The sequence below is a fragment of the Poecile atricapillus genome, chromosome 10 (assembly GCF_030490865.1).
Source record: "Poecile atricapillus isolate bPoeAtr1 chromosome 10, bPoeAtr1.hap1, whole genome shotgun sequence".
NCBI classification, from domain to species: Eukaryota; Metazoa; Chordata; class Aves; order Passeriformes; family Paridae; genus Poecile; species Poecile atricapillus.
In genome coordinates, this window is record NC_081258.1 from 7,397,539 (window position 1) to 7,412,970 (window position 15,432).

Below are 15,432 nucleotides of genomic sequence, written 5' to 3' on the forward strand. Positions count from 1 at the left end.
TGAGTGTGGGTCATAAGAACACCAAAAGACTTTATCTGCAAGCTTGGGCCCTATGAAATTCATGTTTCTCTAAGAGAAAGGCTTTCCCTTTTCAAAGGGTACCCGGGGGGCCCCATTCCTCATTCATGTGGTGGGTTCATGTGGCTGCTGAGGGATGCTGGATGAAGGTAGAAAGGCAGTGTAAGAATCAGCTCAGGGTGCCTGTGTAATTCCTCTCTGTTTCCAGTGGCAGCAGCCCCTGGAGAGGTGCAGTGTCTCCCCAGACTGCCCCTGTCCACATATTCATAAAGCAGTCATCAATAGCCACAAATTCAGGCCAGCCCTAGAAGAGCCTTTTGCTACTTAAACTGTAGAGCAAAATGAATTAAAATCCAAACTAACTCAACACTCGTGACAAGCACCTTTTTAAAAAGGATTTAAGAGTTTTGAGGCAAAGGGTAATTGTCAGCCAATATTTTACTACTAGGATTTTATTATGGTTAACCTTCCAAGGATCTGACTTTATATATCCTCCATATGTGAGATTTCTATAGGTGCCAGTAGCAATAAAGGTACTTAAGGGTTGCAGGCATATCCCCAGATTCACCTCAGTCTCACAGCATTAATAGATCAGAGAACAACTCAAAGTAGTTCTAAATGATGAAGACTGCCTAAACCAACTTACAACAGGTATTTACACACAGGTGGAAGGTCTAACCCCAAAGCCTTGAGAGTCAAAAGCAAGGTGCTCATGATTTCCACGGACTTTAAACCAGCTGCTAAGAAATAGTCAGGCTAGAAATTTTTGTACTTTGTGACAGAGGGTAGTAGCAGTATCTTGTCTATACCTTGCAAGTATACATAAAAATAAAGTATAACCTACAGATCAAATTAGAGCCACACCATTGGTGTGGTTTAGGTCTTGTAAAAATCCAAGTTGCACCAAAAATTGAAGACCAATAAAAATGTTTCCATGGTTCTTTTTTTAATCCCATTGAAAACAATTTTTCGTTGTAAACATTTTTGCTAGCCAAGCACTGCAGCATTGTGCAACTGCATGACAGCCAAAGAGAAACTGATGAAAAGCTGACTAGATTGATTTCATTTTTCCAACCAGAGTGAAATACGTAAAAGGAAATAACAAAATGGTGAAGTTATTTTTACATATAAAAAATGTCCACATTTAATAAACTCACATGGAAACTGCACAGCCAATGGTAATGCTTTTAAAATAGATCTACAGATCCCTTCAGTTCTGCATGGAAACAAAGGCAGTAGTGGGTTTCTGCAGCACCTTTCCCCTTGCTCAGGGAGCACAGAAACACCCTCTCTGCTGAGGTCAGACCTGAGCCTGCCCATTCCCTCTCCCCCCGTGACCTCCCAGTTTCTGTGCAGAAGTGTGGCAGGGGGTTACTACTGGAACTCAGAGCTATATTTATTCCCTTGGCTCCCATCCATCACTGTTGCAGAGCAGCCAGGAGGGGAACCAACCAATACAGCATGGATTCTGCCAGAGTTGTGCTGCCAGACAAGTTAAGAATGAAAGACAGAGGAAGCAGAAGCTATCAAAATGAGTATTTCTATCTCTAAGAAAAGAAGGATTTCCTCCCTTTGTGGATTCCCTCTTTACAGATTAAGACATTTCTTCTCTGCTTTTTAAGAGATCCTGACAGAGAAATCTGCCAGTTTCATGGATCTTCTACACCTCAGAGGAGGTTCTTCCTGCAAGAAGGAACAAGTGCAGTATCCCTTGCATCTCTCAGGCATTTGTTGGCATTTACACAGCATTTCTCTCCTCCTCCCAGCGCTCCCAGACAGCCATCCACAGAAAGCTCTCTGCTGCACAAGGTGCAAGACAGCACCAGGAGAAAGGGTTAATGTTTCACCCATTACACCTCCTAGAGCTACCCACTCAGTGTTCAGGGCCATGTAAGAATATTGTATTCAAATGCATAATCCACCAAACAAAAAATAATGGCAACAAAACTCCATTTCGAGATGAAAATTTTTTGGATTATAAAGATGCACTCCATCACCAACTGACATTTATAATAGCTGAATTGTGAGCTATGCAAGAAAGAATTTTTCAGTATCATAAACACTTTGAAGATTTTAGAATTTCCTTTTGTTCTCCTCTGGGACTAACCTGATACCTTTTGCAATTTTTCAAAAGGAAAAGCCAGCAAGACAAGAGTAAGAATAAGAGACTGCTCACCCCATGTCACGCTCAGGAGTGCAGGCTGCGAGGCTCTGCAACAGAAACCAGTTGGATTCAGTCTCTCACATCACACTGGAGTGCCCAAGCCAAGAGTCGGTTCTCTTCTGACCCACTGAATAATTAAATGATTATTTAAATTGGAATAGCCTGAAGCAGGAACTTAAAAAGAAGAGCCAAAGTGTGTTTTTAAAGCACTCACCTGGGATGTGAGAAACTTGATTTGAAAAAGCTGATTCAAATCAGATAGACAGGAACGATCTGAATCCAGCTCTCCAGTGACCCAGGTGCATTCCATAATCACCAGTTCATAATGAAGTGCAGAGATGCAACTCTTTCATTTTGAGCAGAAATTCAATTGTGGACCTGAGAAATCCTTCAAAGATGCAGCATGTTGATGCAAACTAATGAACTGGTATTTTTCAACTGCAATAAGAAAATGGCAGCTAGTTCTGGCCAGAAACTATACTCCTATATTTGGAAAGCCCTTAGCATGCCAAAGATACTACCAAACAAACAAAAGATGGAAATTCTAATCCAGAAGTTGTTGTGGGTTTCCTATTGCTCATTTATCTCATAGCATGTCCATTTATGCAGGCACAGGCATATAGCTTTGTGTGTTCAAGCAAAAAAAAGGAAAGATGCTCGAACATTTGATCTTTAAAACAGTAAAGAATATTTCAAAATAGCTGAGCTATTTTAAGAGGCATTTTATGGTAAAATCCAAAGGAGGGAGTAGTTAGAGCAGTGGAGGTTTTTTAGCCTGTATTATGGTACTAATAATGATACTGGGTTAACTTCTACTAGTTATTTTATTAGCCCTGGGAGGAATGATACTCCTATGGCAAAACCTCAATGAATCAATGAAGAGCAGTTACCTTAAAAAGGTAATAAATAGTCATTTTATCGCATGATTCAGTTTTGGGTTGCCTATTATCTTTGCAATTTTTTTTTAACTCAAAAAGTTGGATTCCTTTTTATACGTGAAATGATGAAAGGAAAAAAGTTTGATCAGGAAACAGTGGAGTTGCACATTCTACTTACAGTGAACTTAAGAATCACATGAGTTTAACCAGGTGAGGAATGGAAGTTCTATCCACTAAGTCATACCCAGACTGAAATAACAAAAGCAGAATTGGATCCTAGAAATCACATCAAAATCAATAAAAATTTTTCAAACTTTATGCACTTTCCTGTGAGAAGAGAGAGTCATAATTTTCCTCAAAATGCAGGATATATTCCAACAAAATGAAGGTAAAAGTTACTTGAAGCAGCAATTTCCAAACTAGTGCTGCTTTCCAACATTGCCTCAACTCTGAGCATTTAACAACCTCAGAAGCCCCGATACAGACTGGAACCCATAACAATGCCCATGTAAACCTTGGAGAAATAAAGGTATTTAAATAAAAAATAAAAAAAAAAAAAAGAAAGAAAGCATGTATATGTGAGTGGATTTTTTTTCCAAATGTACCATATCATATTTTGATACGATTGAACAATGGCACACACCTATCAAAAATCCTTGGCCGCTAGAGTAGAAGGCAGTTTCTACTTCTCTGGTCAATTACAAACTAATGCCAGAGAAGAAAATATTTCTCCCTAATTCACTTGATCAACACTTCACTGTCACATCATTCCCTTGAGTAAAACTGATCAAAACTAAAATGTTGCACTATCCTATGTTTTAAGATTTCTACGCACCCCTGAAGAAACAAGATGTAAGGAAACAAGGTCTAGGAAACACACATGAAAATTAAATGTAGCTCATCCATACAGAGCTATCAAAAGAAATGTTAGAAGAGGAACATCCAGCCTACCATGTTAGCATTTGTTAATAGAAACCTGGCTTTACACCTCCCTGCTTTCTTCACCCAAGCTCTCACATGCTCTTTCTCAAGAAATAAGCCTAGGTTTGCCTTGGATTCATTTATCCTTCCCTTGCTGACAATTTATTCCACATGTCCTTTGCATGAAGTTATTCTGCCTGAATTTCCTATTTACCCATGTTTCTCTAAATTTTAGGTTAAAGAGACGTATTTACATCTATCTGCATCTACCATTGGTATTCCAGTGATGAGATTGATGGTAACGACGTCTGCAAAATCTGTGGAGGCCGACTTCTGAGAGTGAAATAAAACAACATTAATACTGCATGCCATCGTTTAGAAAAATACATTTAATGCCAGGATGGCAACCTAACACAGTGCTGCAACATGGGTTACCAGGGCTAATTCCCAGATCAGCAGGGGCCAGGACTATGAAGGAGGCACAACACATAGCCCTGTTGTGACTGAGCAGACTGTGGTACTTGATAGCAACTCCTTTGTAGCATTGATGAGCTCAACAGGGCTCCCATCCTCCTCACAAAGAACCACAGTGACTGTGGCACAATATCCCAAAGACATAAAAAAGGAGGAAAAGTTTCTAACAGCACTTATTGAAAAAAAAATAAAAAATAAAAAAGGTAATGTAAACAAACTATAATAAAATTCACATAAGGCTGAAACAAGCCTGTCCTATCAGGAAGAATCAGGACAGCCGTGTACCCCTTTGCACCATGCCACCCTGACCCTCCTAAGGCTGATAACAGGGAACCCTCCCCAGGACTCCCCAGGCTGTCCCAAGGCAGAGTAGCAGCCACAGGTGGTCCTGTAGTGGCCCCTGCCACCAACCTCCCCTGCACCCCTCATGGGGGTGAAAGTCAGCTCACACTCTCCTTTTTCTTTCCCTTTCAGGCTTCTCCCCTTCACAAAACTGAGACAGGGCCAAATTTTCCCAAGCAGCCTTTCCCTGGCACTGTGGTACCCGCTTGGGATAACCCCTGCCTAATCTTCACCGGCTTCCACCCTCCTGGCAAGCACTCGCTCCCTCTGGGAGCCCAGGGTTCCTGCAGCTGGACTGCTCAGCACTGCTGCAAGGAAAACGAGCTGCTGCTTCGAAGAAGCTCTGTTGCTTGTCCCATGCCATGGGAATGAAGCCACAATCGTTATTTTCAGGCACTGCTACCTGCAGATCTGTCTGTTAATGTCCTACCAGGATCGGCAGCGCTGCTTTTTTCATAACATGGCAAATTCTTGTAAGGAATTACCTAATTCTGCTTTTGGTTATGTGAGTCTCAAACACTGCAATGCACAATGAAGGAAAGATCAGATATTGAGGTTCCTGTGGCTATTTTAGTTCTGTTTTCCTCCTCTGTGTTTAAAAGACAGTCAGATTATAACAAAATTGTTTGTCTTTAATATAGTTCATCTTGACCCAATGAACCCATGTCTTTAGAAAACAATCTCTCATGGAGTATTTAGATTAAGACCTGTAAAAAACATTGACTTCAAAATACTTTCAAGGACCCGTCTTACAATTTTTAAAAAACACAGACAACTGGGCTAATTATAATTACTCCTCTATAATTCTTTTGCCTTTTTGATACATCTGGTTATCTAGTAAGATGCACCTGAAAATTAGAGCAAATTTAAATTTAAGGGAAAGATGCCAAATTCAGAATACTGGGAGAATCCTACTTCTGGGAGCATATTTACTGACAGCTTTGGTGCAGCTGGGCAGAGGCAACCCAAATCCTCCCTCGCTACCCTATTCCCCTGCCTCTTTCCTGATCTGGATCTCTGCTGTCCCTGAAAAGATGCTTCAAATCTCTCCCTCAGTGCTTGGCTTCGTTGCTCAACCTGCCAATATGAGTGAAAATGTCATAGCAGATATTGTGATCCACTCAGATTTAGACAGAGGCTCCACGGTTATTTCACATTAAACATCTATCGGATCATTACAATTTTATCTTGTTTCTAGCCAAGGGCAGATTCTGATCAGTGGCTTGGTCTGAGAAAGTTCACACTCCGTATTCAGCCACAGAACTGCAAGTTAGAACCACACAGCTGTACAATAACCCTGAGATCAGCCAGTTAAGCATCAGAATTATTTTACTTTTACATATTTTCTTTCAGTAGCTCATCCTTTTTTTTCCTCTTTCACAAATATCTGTGCCTGGAGTTTCTTCACTAGAGAAATTTGGATTTCCATCTACAGTTGCCAGAAATAAGTTTATTCATGTTTCTATAAAAAAAAAGAGTATGCATTCTATTTTTTCATCTGTGTTGTCTTTCCCTGAATCCAAATTGCTTGCAACTCAGAAAAATGCAAGGTATGAAAGAGAGGATAGAAAAATAGTTTTCCAAGATCACGCTGTTTTCAGCATTTTGAAGAGCTGATATACATCTCTTCAGGTATCTGAGAGAGATTCAGATATTAAAATTTAGATTTGCTTACAGTCTTATTAAAGTACACTAAATCAGAAGATTAAAAGTCTTTAATTGTCCACACTCAAACTAGAAAAAATAAATCTATCTATGGCTTTAGTTCCCATTTTCATAAAATTCATATAAATCATGTCTTTTTTTTTTTTTAGTCAAGGCACTCTAAAAACACCTGTGCAATTCAAAGTCAACTTTAAGCAAAAATCAACATTTGGAAAAATTACTTCTTACTGATTTCCCCACACTTGATGAAACTTGTGCTTCCCAGGGAATAAGTACAGCCCATTTTAATGGACTAGTGGATTTTCTACATCAGTTCTAATGCAAATCTCTTTGGTCACCTAAGGCTGCATGGTGGGTAAACAACCTAATGTGTCAGCTTTCTGTACTGAAGATCACAATTTCTGATCTCAGCACTGTCTTCATTGCTGCAAGCAAAACAGTGGTACTGATGTTGCAACTTACAGGCTACTCTCTTCTGATAATGAATGGGTTGGGTTATTGGCCTCTGGCATGGACAAAAATATGACAATCAGCCTCTTCATTATATAAAAGTCTACAGTGAAGACAGTGCCAGACAACTTGCTGAGTATTAGAGCTTAAATATGTTCAGAAGTCAAAAAGCCCGTAGAACAATTCTTTTTTCTTCTTTTCCATTAATAAAGACATAGTCAATTTATCAAAAGAGTTTTAATACAGTGTTTCCATCATAGCAACTTGTGTCTTCAGGAAATCATTTGCAAAACACAGCTTTAGCCTGAAAATACTTCACATTCATTCCCTGCAAAAGTAACAGAGAAGCTGACCTTTCTTACATCTGCAGTTGTTAATTGTCATCATCGTAACAGCACATGAAAACAAAGTTAAGTCACTGGCACTTTAAAAACCCCATCATATTAAATCTCATTTACCTGCAGGAATAGAAATTCAGAGTCAGGAGCAAAATCTGAAGACAGAGCAGACATGAGAAAGTGCACCCAGTCGCAGGGTTTAGCAACTGTACCGAGACTCTTCTAGTGCACGTTCTGAAACAGCAATCGAATCTCTCAGCACTTGGTACCAAACTGGAAACATTTTTCTTCTACAACATTCTGAAAACTTTAAACAACTCATTTATGATTCTTTTCTTATGAAGATTAACAGCACATCCACTAGAAGATTAATTTGAAATAAAATTTGTTAAAAAAAGGAGAACTGAAAGGGTAAAACAGACCAGACTAGGACAAACAACTCAAGCTATTTACAAATATTTTTATAATGACTAGAAATCATAGAGCCCTCTTTAACTGTCTGACTTAAAAAACAATAACAAAAAAAAAAAAAACCAAACAAGCCAAAAAAATGCATCATCTGTTGACTGAACACAGGGCCTGATTTTCAAAGCTGCTGAGCACCCACAACTCCATCTGAAGTCAGTGGAAGTGATGAATGCTCAGCAGCCCTGCAGATCAGGCCCAAACTGTCCAGGGGTTTGCTAGCAGCCTAATAGAAGTGGTGTTTAGAGTAGGGGGTTTGTTGCAGAATTGAGGAGGTTCAAAGTAATCTGTCAAAGAAGTGCTGCTACATTCATGAGTCGTAAAGCTAGCTGGCTCCCAGCTATGGGAAAAAAGTTAATTCATAGGGCTCATAGGGCTTGCATTTGTCAAGGAGCAGGACGTCAATGCTATCATTATCAGGCAAATCAGCCAGGCGTTTAATGGTAGAATCAGGAGACATTTGCTCTCCACTATCAGAATGACATCATAACTAAAGCAGCCTTCGGGAGGGGGGAGAGCCGGGGCAAGGCTTGGGCTGCACGCAGACTTTGCACTTCTGCCCGGCTCGCCCCACCGATGGCTGCTCCCCTTCCCCACGAGGCAACTTCCAGCTCCCAGCTGCCCTCCCTCCACAACTTTCCCTCGCAGCATCCGAAACACCAGCATCTGCTTTTACAAAATACTTCTAAACCTGCCCGATCCAAAACTGCAATATTGCAAGCCAGCCACTCGGTTAGGAGGGGATGGGGTCTGCATAGAAGCAACAAATTCACTCTAAAAATTGCTGATATTTTTAATTACTTCAGTCATCTTCATCCTCAGTCAAATGGGGGGGTACACATACGTTAAAAAAGCTAGTTGACTCTCTGATTTAAGAAGGAACATCTTAGATAACTTAGTTGATTTTTAAGCATACACAAACACATACACAAACAATATTTGAATATTCTGACATATTTAGTGATGATATATTCAATGACCAGAAATATAACAGCGATACACATTTCCCTTCCACAGTAGCCGTAATTATACAAGTCAAACAGCACAAATTACAAATTGTTAATCTATTTTCTTTAAAAATATCACTACAGGTACACAGGCATGGTACAAAAGCCTCACCTTGTATAACAACTGTGAGGGAAAAAGTTATGAAAGCAGACAGAAAACCTAAAATCCCTGAGGCTACAAAAAAATCCCGCTATTGAGAAATAACCCAAGAGACCACATAGGGAATGTACAGCTTTCAGAAGCACTTCTCATCTTATTTGCACTTAACCTATTGATGTACTTATGCAGGTCACTTACTTTTCGGATATGTTTGAACCCTTTATAATCATGCAGATCGCCGCGGTTTTCACTTGGGCTTTTGTTTTTTGGTTTTGTTTGGGTTTTTGCAAACAAGTTTCATTTAAAAAAGATCCAATTATGCAAATCTGCTCCCGGATAGGTAGTGAATATTCAATATGATGGTGATACTGTAATAGTTCAATGCAACGCACTGTACTGGACAGATTTATGAGGCAACGTCACTACTACGCTCTGGTCCTCGCTGAAGCATCTTGAAGTTAATTAAAGCTGCAATGTCCACTTTTCCAGCCACCCTCCTCATTCAGGTTTACTATTTCAACATCAAACCACAGAGGGGGCCTCCCCCCTCTCTCCGTACATTTAAGCAGCCTTCCACAGTCAATGAACAATGAACAAAGATTTGAGCGATAGGAGGGGGGGGGGGGGGAAGAGAGAGAAGAAATCTCCACAAGAATAATCAAATCCGGTTTAAACAAGTAAAAATATAGTTTCTAATATTAAACTAGAAAAGAAAACATTCTTCTCCAAGCGAACGTGCAGAGGCGCTTAGCCAACCCCTTCAGAAAGGGTCTAAAAGCAGCCAGTCCTTTTTATTTCGAGCAGTGAATGAGCCCAAACAAGGCTTCTAAACTTAATTATGACACTTAAAATAGTCTTTTTCCACAGAAGCGGGCGGCTCGCCGCCGCTATCTGTATCAGCCGGGCACATCAGCTCAGCAAACACGGCCCCTGTTGGATTTATTTTAAACTGCACGGGGGGGCGGGGGGCGGCGAGGGAATGCACAGCCCCGCAGAGCGCTCCCGCCGCGGGCGGCCGGGCAGCCGCGCCCCGCGCCCGCCCCTGCCCCGCACCGCGCCCGCACCGCGCCCGCTCCGCCGCTGCCCGGCCCGCCGCTGCCCGAGCGCCAACCGAGGCATCTGACAAATCACGTCCCCGCCTCGACACTGTATCAGCCGCGGCCACATCCGCCGCACGCACCCCGAAACAATGCCCGCCGCGCAGGCAGGCGGCGGCCGGAGCCCTCCCCGCCGCGCCCGCCGCGCCCGCGGCCGGACCGTGCCCCCCGCCCCGCGCCGCGCCGGGGCACGCCGGCAACTAACTTTTCGGATGGAGCCCGTGCGAGCCGCCCCGCGGGAGCCGCGGACCCTCCGATAAACAGCATAAATCTTCGCGACCTTTTATTTTGCGTTGAAGTTCACAGGCGGCAGCGCTCCCCCAGCTCCTCTCTCTCTCTCACACACACACACACACACATACACACATATATATTAATTATTTGCAAAACTGCAACAGATGGGCGCATTAAAATCTGGATTCTTTCCTACACAGCCTCAAAGAATCTCTCCTTCCTCCCCCCCTGCCGCTAATCCCGCCGCCGGCCCGGTGCCCCCCGCCTCCCGGCCGCGCAGCCCCCGCTCCGGGAGCGAGGCCGCTGCCCCGCGCAGGCAGCGGCGCCCCCGCGGCCCTTCCGCGCACGGCGCGCCGCCGGGAAGGTGATGCTCCCCCCTCCCCGCCGGGGATTGCCATTTAAGTTTCCTCCTTAACCTGTTACTTTCTCCGGGCGCTGACAAAAGCCCCGGCGGCGGGCTGGCAGGTGCCTCCCCGCTCCCCGCGGCGCCGCCGGGCGCGCTCCGCTCCCCCCGAAAGGGCTGAGACCTGGCCTGACATTTAGTGCCTACTTGAATGTCACAACGCTCCTCGCAGCATTATGCACGGCTCCTATTCATAAGAGGTCGATTAGAGCACAAAATGGCAGGTCTCTTAGGCACTTGAATCTCACAAGTTTGACACATGGTATGCATCAGCTAACTTTGATTAAAAAAAAAAAAAAAAAAAAAAAGAGAGGGGGGGAGTTTACAAATTACAGCACGATTAGCCGGGATCCTAACGGGGGAGGGAGGGAAGAAAGGGGGGCCCGCGTTTAAAGTCACTTCAGCAAAGTTTGCTCCGCAGCAACCCTTTAAAACAAAAAGTTTCTGGGCAAGTTAAGGGCAGGGTCGGTGCGGGCCGGGGCCGGCGGCGGGCGGCCCCCGGGCAGCGCTGCGGCCGCCGCCGGCACTCGCCTCCCCTCGCCTCGCCCGCCCGCTCCTTTTTTGTAAAGTAACGGTTTTAAAAGAAACGAGAGAGAAAGAGGAAAAACGTAGGGTTTTCTTCAGGCTAAGTTCTATAGCGCCATTCAATGGCTTCTCCGCTCCTTTCATTATTTTCTGCTTTTCCCCTGACAGCCCTGCTTGCAAACGTCACTGCTATGGATATTTAATTATACTGTATTTTTTTAATCACGGTGGAAAACGCAGGCCCCATTGCGATGATTAAAAAGAAATAAAACACAAAAACATACTCCGGACTGACTTTGGAGCCTCTTTGATGGCTTACGGGAGCCTCCCGGATCCTCAAAAACCCCCTTTTTACCTTTGTCTTTCTTACCTTAAAATTTAAAGCAAAGCGTAGAAGAAACTCCCGCACGTAAACGGAGCGTTGTAAAAGATTGTGTTCAATGAATAATGAAGCATGTCCACATGATTGACTTGATCATTTTCTTGTGCGGAGGGGGAAAAGTGCGGCGCGGGGCTGCCGCGGCCGCCCGCTCCGGGTAGCCCTCCCAACTGCTTCCAGCACATCCCGAGCAAAGAGCGCTTTATTTTAATCTGTCTCTTTTCAGAATAACCCCCTTCATTGATACTGATCACCCAACATCACAAGACATCCCCATCTCTCAGCGTGGACTCCCCCTATCTGGTAGGTGAAATGCATTGTACCATTAAAAAAGCACTCCATTGTCGTCTTGGCATAATTCACAGCAACTAGATAGGTCTTGCGGCATTTAGCTTTGATGAGCCAAAAGCTGAACCCTTGATATAATAATCTACAAAGAATGGTCTGTGATCGTCCATTTTTTCTCCCTGTCTAGCAACTAAGAAACCATTTAACACGGCGCAGCTTGGTCGTGACCTTGAGCGCGTGTAAACACCCCGAGGAGCCCGCTCCGCTCCGCAGCCCCCCGGCCAGCGCCGCTGCCCGCGCCCCGCGCAGCCCCCGCGCCCGCGCAGCCCCCGCGCCCGCGCCCCGCCGGCCCTGCCCGCGCCCCGCAAACCCCGCCGAGCCCCCGGGGGCAGCGCCGGGCTCCACAAAGCGCCCTTCTTACCTGCTCCCGAAACTATGCAAAGTCTGTTTCTCCGAAAAAAAAAAAAAAAAAAAAAAAAAAACTCCCGGGGAAACCTTGGCGGACAGGGGGACCGGAGCATCAGTCACCGCTCCGGCGTTTAAGAGAAGTAATCAGCGATAAAGTGACGTTGATCTGCACTGTAACCTTGTGGCGTATTTAATGTAAATAAGCCAGTTATGTTGCCAATCGCATGCATACAAACACATAAAGGTCCTCAGCGTTGCATTTTGATTCTTTCCATTAGAGCCGACTTTATTTACATACACTATTTAGGGGATCATGATAATTCTAAAACAATACTAGTGCCAAATGATTATGAAAATATGATTTTAATTAATCACGTAGTAGGCAAGGAAATTAGCATACGGTAATTAAACTTAGAGAAAAACGTCATGGAGGTTCTCTGCCTTATGGGTTCGGAATAATCATTAAACGATGGGTTTTCAGGACTTAATTATCAAACAAATAACTTTTTTAAAGCAACTTTACACGGTTTATCCGCAGGGCAACGATTTAGTAAATAATATATAACCAAGCAAACAAGGTGCAAATGTGACTGGTGAAATAGGTTGTGTTTCTACAAAGCAGAAGGGGGGGGGGGGGGGGGGAAGCTGAATAATGCAATTATGGATTCTGTGTCCCATAGTTGACAAAAGCATGGTGCCTCAATAGACTCTTTGTTATGGGATTATATAATGATTGTGGTGTAATTATGGGAAAAAAGATTTAGTAATAATAAAAAGTATCAAAATACACCAATGAGCAGCTTGTTTTAAAGAAAAGGCTTGCATGTGACATTAGGGGCATGTTAATAACAAAAAGCCAGGATCCGAAAGGGTTGACAAATAAAAAAGACTGTGATGCGCATGATTAAGAAGCGATGGAGACAGATTGATTATTCAAAATGCCGAGCCACAGGGACACTTAAAACATTGATTCAGGTAAGACTAGTTTCATCTTGACTGAAATGAGTTCCCTGAAGATGACTGGCATACATTTTAAATCAGTTTACTACATAAAAAGCATAACATCACAAGCTGAAACCTTCTAGTTAAAATAGGAGTCCATGAGAAAAAAAAAAAAAGTTTATGTTTGTGGCAATTCCCAGAGGGACTATGGAATTGCAGAGGAAGGGGTATAGATTAATTAGCTCTTCCTAAACACTGGACTTAAATGTGCCCATCTTTTATAATCCCCAGCCTCTGTTTCTGGAGTCTGTGGTCCAATCCCACTCCTGCAGGTTATGGGGGCGATATTAATAACCCTAAAGATACAATAGGACTTTTTTTTTTTTTTCCTAGAACTACAGTGAATTAACTTTCTATAATAACTGAAAAATTAGCGACATTTTTTCCAATTGGTATTTGAAGTTTATAAATAGTTGTTCAGAGCTAGTCAACATTGTTAAAAAAAAAAAAAAAAAAAAAAAAAAAAAAAAAAAGAAAGATTCCCATGCCTATACGAAAAAGTTTAGGAATTCACTCTGCATTTTCCAATTTGATGTGTCTGAAATTCTCTTTGAACAAATTCCAAAATACAAGTTTTTTCTATAGAAATTAGCATAGCAATCACATCAATAATATCACTATCTCTATGGGAATGATAACTGGAGCAGTGGGGGTGTTCTTTATTTCAATTCTTCGTGGATCAACTGATTATATTCTGTCTTCTTTTGAACTTGTTATTGTAAGTCAAGTGATTCTTTATAAGTGACAGCCCTGACAAAGAGACGAGGATGGGAAAGCAGGTCGAAAGGAAGTCGCCATATGGACTTTAAAAAAGGCACTTTTTAAACAAGATAATGGGGAAATGGATGTTGCCTTTTAACCCTGTCAAGGCTGAACATTATTAGCAGTCTCATAAAAGAATGAGCTATACCTTTTTTAAAAAATATCAGATTTCACCTTAGGATTTCTGTGACCTAGGGCTACATAAAACAAACCACATAGGAGGGGATGGCATTTCAGGGGCAGGGGCCAAATCAAGTACCTGGATTCAGCAACAGACAGGAGATTTCAGAGTACTGCACAAAGAGTTACAGAAGAATGAGAACTCAGGAAAACCCCATGGTTCTTTTTCCTGAGACAAAGATAAGAATATTGACTAGAGATAGGTGAAACAGCAACTGACAGCAGAGGAGCTTGAGACATCTAACTGGGATTTCCTGTTCCTCTGGAGTAAATGCATGATGCTCATTTAGAAACAACAATTTGAGTGAAAATAAGCATGAACATGAGGGCTTTGACTCTGATCTTCACAGAAATTCAAATATTTCTCCTTCTCTTTCTGTTCTGGAGGGAAAAAGAATTTTCCTCCAGAAACTTTCAAGTGGACAAAGATTAAGAACCCTTTCCCAGGAAGCTGAGATTAGGTACTAAACCTTCAATAAGATGAGGAAAATGCAGTGGTCCAGCACTAGTGAATCACCAATCAAACTTAATTTTTTTTTTTGCTTTGTTTTTTTGTTGTTTTTTTTTGTTGTTGTTGTTGTTTTTTGGGTTTTTGTTTTGTTTTGTTTTTTTTACAGTTGAATGGTCCAGATGATCCTCCAACTCAACTCTACAGGAAGAAAATGTCAAATTCTTCTCAAAATCTGGAAGAGCAGGACTACTACTTGCAGGCAGAGGCGCTGTCAAGGGAGGAATCTGTTAACAAGGCTGATCAAAACTGAATTCCCCAGCACCTCATAGATGTGATTATTTGGGCTGGGATGGCCCAAAGTGGACCCCAAAGAGATAATGTAGATCCATGAGCTCACTGCATCCTGAGACAAGAGACCTCCTCGTTTTATTGACACAACAAGCTGCAGCACCTAAGCAATGACTACTGGTTAGCTGGGGTTCAGAAATTCTCAGATCTGAGCTCAGGGAGAGTTTGCTCCAACATCTCTCAGAATTCACAGTGCTCTCAGGCACCATCACCACTTCTGTAGTTCCCCCCATATTCCTTCCTATTTCGCCCCATTTTTCAGTGTTATTCCTTTCTCCTTTTATTGCATCCAGGGAAAGATCTTTTCTCTTCAAAGCCTTTGTGTGCTCTCAACTGTCCTCAGCTACTTCTCCAACTTCTTTGGTTGGTTGTACTCCTTTCTGTGCCTCCTCCATGAATGGGCAGGAATACTCTTCAAAACAAGATAAGAACTCTGTATACAGAGCACAGAGAGAAAGATCACAGGAGATGTACATTGTGTGTCTTACTCAGCAAAGCTCTTGCCCTGCCTTAGAGCACAGTGGACACCTTCT

The 15,432-nt window shown here is 42.7% G+C and overlaps 1 protein-coding gene across 5 annotated transcripts in view; it reads right to left on the reverse strand.

Moving 5' to 3' along the window:
• ZNF536 (zinc finger protein 536) overlaps positions 1–11,612 on the reverse strand; it is a 340,166-nt gene extending 328,554 nt beyond the window's left edge. For 3 of the 5 annotated variants that reach the window (XM_058846306.1, XM_058846311.1, XM_058846310.1), the window contains exon 1: positions 11,452–11,612. The gene's annotated coding sequence lies outside the window, so the exon portion shown is untranslated. Of the gene's footprint in view, positions 1–10,569; positions 10,665–11,451 lie in introns of those variants that run through there. The other 2 variants (XM_058846307.1, XM_058846308.1) reach the window with 2 other exon arrangements.
• Between the last annotated feature and the right edge of the window lie 3,820 nt (positions 11,613–15,432).